The sequence below is a fragment of the Phoxinus phoxinus genome (assembly GCF_949152265.1).
Source record: "Phoxinus phoxinus genome assembly, chromosome: 14".
Lineage (NCBI taxonomy): Eukaryota > Metazoa > Chordata > Actinopteri > Cypriniformes > Leuciscidae > Phoxinus > Phoxinus phoxinus.
The window spans coordinates 23,079,934-23,088,140 of NC_136889.1; positions in this window are offsets into that span (position 1 = coordinate 23,079,934).

Below are 8,207 nucleotides of genomic sequence, written 5' to 3' on the forward strand. Positions count from 1 at the left end.
ACAATTTTACGCTCCTTACAAATCAATAATCACCACAGCGGATAGAAATGAGATTAAAGTGATGATGAGGAATGTTATTGGGGCATAGGCCTATATTCTGATGATATTCTGTGTCCATGAGACATTTCAGAGAATCGGCACATAAAACTGATACCAAGAGATCCCCAAAAAAAGTTGAAATGGAAAGTGCTTTAAGGAATTTTATATCTATTTTAGTTTTTTTCATTTAGGGCATTTTAATTATGTATTTATTTATTTACAAACATTTGAGTGCATTTTTTTTCAGATTTGCATATGCAATGAATTTGGAACATTGTAATTAATTAGTAACACATTAATCAATTGCCATTTCTCCATTTTTGGGTTCAATAAAGTATTTTGTAAAACGTCAATGAAAGTTGTATGGCCTTGATTTGATTCCAATATAATAATAAATAATGAGGGGTAGTGGAATATAGATCCTTACTATCAGATGTAGGTAGTGGAATCTGCTTTGTGAGCAGGTTCTCATTAGATGGACATGTTTTTCATTTTAGCTCAGTAAAAGATAAACTCCTCCTTCAGGCTTCATCAGCATGCAGGGCTGTGTTAATTGGCTATTCAACTCTACACTTCAACTTTCTCCAGCTTTGTGATTGGCTCAGCATTTAGAGATTAAGTTCAAGCACCGCTGGAAGTGAACTTTCAGCCAAATGCTTAAAGAAAGTATTTGAAGTGACTATTAAAAGGGTTTCAGGGTTCTGGAGAGGTGGCCCACTGCCCAGATATGCTCAGTAAATTCCTGATAAGCCGGGCAAGGAAACCCTGAAGAATAGAGAGAATTCGTTGGTCAAATGAGGGCACGGGATGTTTATTTCTTCGTAGTAAATGTTATTTTAAAAAGAATATGTAAATGTTAACACAATGCATATTAGAAATATGTGTACAAACAGGGCTGAATTTATTTAGGATGGGAACAATAATATCCATGGAGATTGTTTTTCTGTTTTAGAGGGAATTTCTTTGCTCTTGGACAGAGTTATAATCTCATTTGGTTTTGATGGGCACACAATCCTGGCAGAATGACAGTGATAGCTGAATGTTTGTTCACATCTGCCAATAAAAGCATTAACTTATGGAGCACTTCAGATGCCACATGCATTGCTCTAACAAGAGACTTTATCGTTTGCTTTGTCTTCACATTCTTTACAAACTGATGTAACATATGTATATATATTATTTCAAGAGGGAAATTCTACAAAGGATGCAATGTGTTTTATGGATATCAAAGAATTGTAAATATTTTCAGACGTAGAGAACCATAACATGATTATACATCTGAGAGCTATAGGAGTTTCTGGGTTGAACAGATTTTGGGGTCCACATTACAAATTTGGGATTCAAAATCTAATTTAAGCATGTAAATAAACATTTTTGTTTTGTGCTTTTGACAAATTAAAAACAAAGGAACACTGTGCCTTAAAATGAGAGAGAAAAAATAGATAGTTGGGCTTTCTTCTCTTTGACTTCCTGTAGGCCTCTTGGTTTTACAATTTTCGATTAAAGTTAAAGGACTGAATCACAAAACGCATGTCCACACTGTATTTCAAGGGAAGTTTGTTATAAAATCACATAGTCGCTGAAATGTGATGAAATCCAGGGGTACATTTCTTACCGCAGATTTGACTCGGGATAGAACCAAAATAAGTACTTTAGCTGGCAAATGAGTTCCACAAAAACCACTTGGACACACCGGACTGTAAAACGATTTATTTATTATCCCTGGAAATGCAAGATCACATTTTCACTGTATTGGGTTCTCTGCCTGGCACGGCTGAAGGGACGCCACACTTGCAAGGCAGCCTTGGAGTCAGGCATGCTTGCGGGAAACGCACTTCAGTTTGGATTGCGCTTCCCCCAATCACAGGCGGGTCTTTTAGAGACCCTTGAAAAGATTGTGGTCATGGAGAAGAATTCAAAGGGACAGATCAGAGAATAAAGGGTCCTCAAAGCCAGGTTCTACAGAGGATGGAGGGGTCCGGGAGTCCTGGGGGTCTGCACATGCAGGCGATGATGTGAAACTTCCACTGACATGCCCGAGCTGCCACATGAGAAACAAAACAATGAAAGAGATGAAAATGAAGTATTGAATCCTGTGTATTTTTAAGTTTTATATGTCAAAGGAATTCATTATAAAAAAGGCTTAGTGGACTCGCACAAGGAGTTTTTCTGGAATATCTCCTGAATAGAATAAAATAATATGCCACAATTCAGCTTGGCATCTATTTTACTTTGTCGGCACTTATACTGAAAGAATTGGAGTACTGTACTAAATCACACTCTGTGCACATTTAGCATTTATGTAATATTTTCATAATTAAATGGGGTTTCTAAATTACATATCATAAGCTAAAGATATTTAGGAAACACACACAAACCCAACAGATCAATCCATCACTCTTCAACGCTAGTTTGGATGTTGCTTCTGCTCATAAAAGCAAACTAACTATTGGAAAACAAATGTCAGTTTGTGTTGGGTAAAATCTCTAATATCTAATAGTCTAGCATGTGTCAATTGATTAATGTGTAATTATGAATGTCTCAGCCTTGTTTGCACATGGCAACTGTCAGCAGTGTTGAAACAAAACGGGTATTCAGACAATTTCAGACTTTCCTCAACTGTCTCGCTGGCAAAATGTTTCTGCAGAATGTGGCTTTTGAACACGCTGACTCAAATTCCCTCCAGAGGATTTTCTTAATCATCTTATATGCCCTGCAAGGATGCCCGAGGCTCAGCTGCCATAACAGTCCATTACAGCAGGGGAACGAAGAGGGCTTTAAAGGTGGTGTAAGCGATGTTAGCTATTCAGGAACTTCACCAAAAGACTTTAACACTAGTCTTAGTACTCCCTTCATTTCCATAAACATGTGAATGTGGGAGACAAGAAATGCAAGTACATGCGGAAAATCTGCTGCATACCAATCTGTTTGGTATACTCTGACTTGCAAATTTATACAACCAAATGAGAATTTACATAAATATCACAGACTGATCTCTAGGCTCAATAGACTGCAGCAGGAATGAGTCCTAAAACTCGGAAATGAGAAAGGATCTTTTTTTTTTACCTCAAGTTCAATCGTCCTGAAGTCAAAGGTTTTTTTGTTCAAAGTCTAAAATACTTAGCCTCAAAATATGTTCACGCTTTATTCTAAAGCATAAAACAATCAGTAACACTCTTTTAGAGTAGTACACTAGTACAAAAAGCTTTTACGCGTCTTGAAAAAGGTGAAATCTGAGTCTGAGGACAGCTCCGGGTAGAATGTCAGGGGTTGCCATCTTGTAATTACAGATTTTGTTGCTGAATTGAAATATGTTATTTAATTGTGAGTTCGGCAAGCAGATGTTGAGATTTCAGGACGACCTCATTCAAATGGATAGAACTTGGTCTTGGAATGCCCGAAATAGATGACTGGAGGCATCGCAAATATGGCCGCCAAGTGAACAGACCTTCTTTGAAAGGGAAATTATTTAAACTATCTTCACATCCTGATAGCAATCAATAATAGAAGTGGTCTAAATATTTAAAAAATTACATATATATTCTGTGGAAGTCTCAGGACCAAAAAATGTCCGTCCAATTATTGCATTCAGTCCGATAATAGTCCTATTACCTATTACTATATTACCGAATATAGTACCTCCGCGCACCCTGCTCGCACAGACATTACACATCATCAGCACGCTCCGTAATGCTATGCGCTGCAAACAAACAGCAGCCGCCTTATACAGTTCATCCTGAACAAAACGAGCTTGTGCTGCGCTTCCGCCATGTCATAACCCTCATTACAAGATGGCAACCCGTGATGTTCTACATGGAGCTTTTCACGTCCTCAGACTCGGATTTATGTGTTTCTATATCAACACTATCAATGCCGAAATGAGTCTGCAGCAGTCAGTTGGTAAAACTAGAGATTCAGATTTCCGTCTCTCATTTCCTGATGCTTTGCAGACTAAGCTGTGCGTTCATGTGTTTTGGAGGAGTTTAGAGACACTCTGAAGGGAGAGTGGGATCTTATGCTTTCAGACCTAGCTTGCTATTGCTAGCCTGATTAGTGCACGCTCCTCAGAACATAGCAAATGTTTTTGGTAATATATTTGTTACAGCTTTTTTTTTTTTTTTTTTTACTGTTCATGTATCGTCAAAATGATGTGGCCAACATTATGTCTCAATACATATACGGTAAACAGTTGTACATAAATAGGCTAACAGTTACTCTAATATTTTCAGAGTCATTTGAACAGGAAACCTTTCTTCAAAAACCTCAGACAACGAATATTTCAGAACACCGGTTTCTGTAGCCTATATGAGCTGGACTGTTAACGCACAAGATGATTGATACATCGAAGTCTCTGACTGGCTAAACAAAGAATCTGTCAAATCACTGTCACAGGGACAGGTGTGATATTTCAGCAAACCTTATTCAATATGTCAGGTAATATAGATTTATCTGTGCTATTATATAAAATATGCAGACAGAATAGTTTGTATTCAATGAAGCTAAATTATATCAAATGTATATGAAAATTTTCAAAAGCATAGAGAGGGTTATTGAGTCAGTAACTTTTGAATGGTTCTAGTCTTGCTTTGGCATTTGGTGAAGCTGCTCTGCTATTGCTTTATCCATTCAGTTTTCTTCATTTTCTTCTTCTCTTTCCGTAGTCTTCATGTGACCTTATACAGCATTCAATATCTTTAGATCATCAGCTAGCTTCTTCTCTGTTTGCATTTGCTCAGTATGTGGTGTTACCCATGTGGAGAAACGACTCCACGAGGTGTTAAGGAACTTGGCGACTCGTCTTCATGAATCTCCTCAAGATTCTTCTCACATGACTCATAGTTTTCCTAAGAGTATGCCAGCACACAAGAGTGCAAACCATGTGAATTATTTACTCTGTGTGTAACCTATGTGTCCTATATCCATACTGATCCACACTGACCACTTTCACACGTTCCTCTATTCCAGCGGGTATTATAAAATGACGTTCAGGAGGGGTAAACTTTTCTAAAAGAGCAAACTTGAGGTTCATATCTCATTTATTTGAGGCAACTGTCACATTCAGTCAAACATGAGTCACGTGGCTAAAGTAAAATTACTGTAAAAGAAGAACATGAGAAGTGCTTTATTGAATCATTTGAATGAAATAATTACTTTTTATGATGCATGTTTCCTAAAGAGTTAATTTAATTACTAATAAAAACAATTATTCCTCAGGCAAACACAACTTCTGTGTGCAGGTGTCTATTCAGAAGTTGTAAATATGTTATTAATTTATTTTCATTAAATAATAAGTTTGAAAATGCTGTTAGAAATGTCCTGTATGTTACCACTAATCATGATGTTTTTTTTTTTTTTGACAATTGTTGAAACTTTAAAGCTAACGTCCAAAGTTATTATATAGGAAACAGCTGCAAAATAACACATTTATTCCACTAAAGACATTATAAGTCATATTAAATTGGAAGTATATGAATAAATGACTTTATTTTTGTATATGTCTATTTTTGTATTTCTTAAAGAGACATCAGAACTCTCCAACTCCCCTATAATTTGCATCATTGTTTATTTCCGTGCAGCCTGCTGATAGTGATGGTGTCACATTTAGTTGAGGAATAAGGAATATGAATGATTGGGAATACTTCAAAAAGACTTTACTGAAAAACAGGACAAATACGACACTTAAAAGCACACTATGTAGAAATTGTACCTTAATATAACAGCATCAAAGTCATTTCGGTGGTAAACAAACTCATAGTAGGGCGAATCATCCTGGTAGTAAAGCTTGGGGGGAACGCCTCTGGAAAAAACAGCAATGCAAGTTTGAGAGGAGCGCCCCCGACAAATCTCGCGAGAATCACGGCTTGCTTTACGGCAACGACGTCACACACATTAACAACATATGAAGCACGAAGACACTTGCGCGCATTTCAGACGTGATAATCGACAAAAGCAAAGAAAACGCGGTCAGAAGGAAAAGAGAATCTGACCGCGTGAGGAACCGGACAAGAGTCCCACTCGGTCAGGCTTTCACTCGTTGGCGCGAGCTAAAAAGCAGCACTGGATGCAACAGCGATGCTGACCTGGCGATCTTGTTGATGGACTAGTAAATAAATATCTTATTTGTAAACTTGTTTGTGTTCTATGTTGTATGTTGTTGCGCTTGCTTGTAGTATGAAATTGTTTTACGATGCTGTTCATTCATCCATTATATCAGACAACTCTGTTGACGTTGATTCCTGCGATTATCATGAGAACAGTTTCAATATCTCACATAATTATCAGGACATAAATAAGCCTAGAGGTTGTAAATAGTGCAACGAGCACAATTTGCAAACTATTATTATAAATTGCTAGCCTGACTTCGTCATACTCAGATTAGGCAGAATGTGAGTCTGATACTGCTCCACAGGGCTTTGATTATGAGGCGTGTCTTAACCGAACCAGGAAAAAAAAAACTCTGCACTCAATTGGATAGACCTACAACCAATCAGAGCAACGCATAGTTGTCAACAGAGCTCAACTGCACGCACGCTGGAAGAAGTAGTAAATTAATGAGTGTAAACGATCTTTGCCGTTGTTGTAAAAATAATTTAAGAATTTGCCAAGTACTTACAAGTGTGGTGAAGTGAGTGACTCGTTGCCACGTCACCCTCATTACATATATGGCCAATAGGGTTCTGTCCCTTGGTGTATATATATTCTGTGGATGCTCCCTGGGATACGTCATTGAAAGCCCGCCCCCTTGTCATTCATTCCAAGAGATCGCGGAGTGTGACACTCGGCCATCGAGGCTGTGCGCGTTCTCGAGGTGACACCTCCATTGTGTGTGGCACACCTTTGGGCTTCCGTTGGTGTGACGTCTCCTCACTTTCTGCGTCGGAGTATCAGCTGTTTATTGACTCACTAACAGCATATGAATTCTATGTGCCTGTGATTGTGTGTGCGCGCCGAAGTTGAATCAGGGAGTTCTCTTTTGCTCGTGTTAAAGCAAGGCTGAGCAGCTACTTTTAACAAACTTGCTGTCAGCAACCCATGCTTTTGTGAGCCACGTCTGCTGCTTTGTGGAAGCCGAATTGTACTGCTGGACTTCACTTTATCTATTGCTCAGGCAATTTATTCGTTCTTTCGGGCTCAAGTGGGCCAGAAGGAGTACTTTATTTGGTCTCATAAATTGTGTTTTGTTTATTTCTTATGAATGTGACTGGTTTATATTTATTTTCTTTGTTTTTATTATAGATGATCATTTATCTCATAGCTTGATTTTGTTTTCATTATTTGTCTCATTTCGATTTGTCTATCTCTAATCATTTCTAAATTTATTTATTTTCTGTATCCTGCAGGAGCTGGGTTTCCCTGGAGGCAGGCTGGTGGGTTTTAGCTGCAGGCCTTCACCCTAGATAGGGGTTAAAAGTGTGGTGTGATTCTTAATCACTATTTTGTAGTGGAGTGATTCTTCAAGGTGTGTTTCATTGCCAGATGCAGCTATAGCTAGCCTGCTTCTCTGTGGTCTCAGCCCCTGCCGTGATCATATTCTTTTGTTTTGGTTGCCTTAACTTTTGTTTATTACGTAATGAGACAATTGATTGTGTTTGTTTAATTGCTCTCTTTAATAAAAAATGCCTGTTTCTATTTGAACTCACGTCTCTTGCCTCTCATGAGCAAACGGACTTGTGTCCTATTTATTAGATTATTTCCCCGGTAATTCGGGGTGGCGTAGTCACTACTAGACGGCCACGTATTGCTACACAAGCATGAATAACATTTTTGAGAGAAATACAAAAGGTGTATTTATATACAAATAAGTTCTCCGTTTAGGATTAGATCTCGACAATAAAGCAAATAAATCTTCTCGCATTTGTCGGCCCTGTCTCAACTTTATAACACGGTTGCAACGCGACTTGACTGATTTTAAAAAATGGAAAGATGACGAAAGAGACCAGGCTGAAGAAGTGTGTTCATCTGAGGCTTCAGAGAAAGGAGATCGTGAGCCCATCTCTTCCATTGGTTTTCATTGCATCTCATCTTCTTAGCGACCATCGGAGCCAGCTGATAAATTAAACTTTTAAATTAAACCGAATCCCGTAGGAAGGACGGCAAACACATCTTTCCGATCGACAAATGCCTTGATTGCGGTTCTCTGCTCGTCTTTTAAAATGAATGCACTGTCG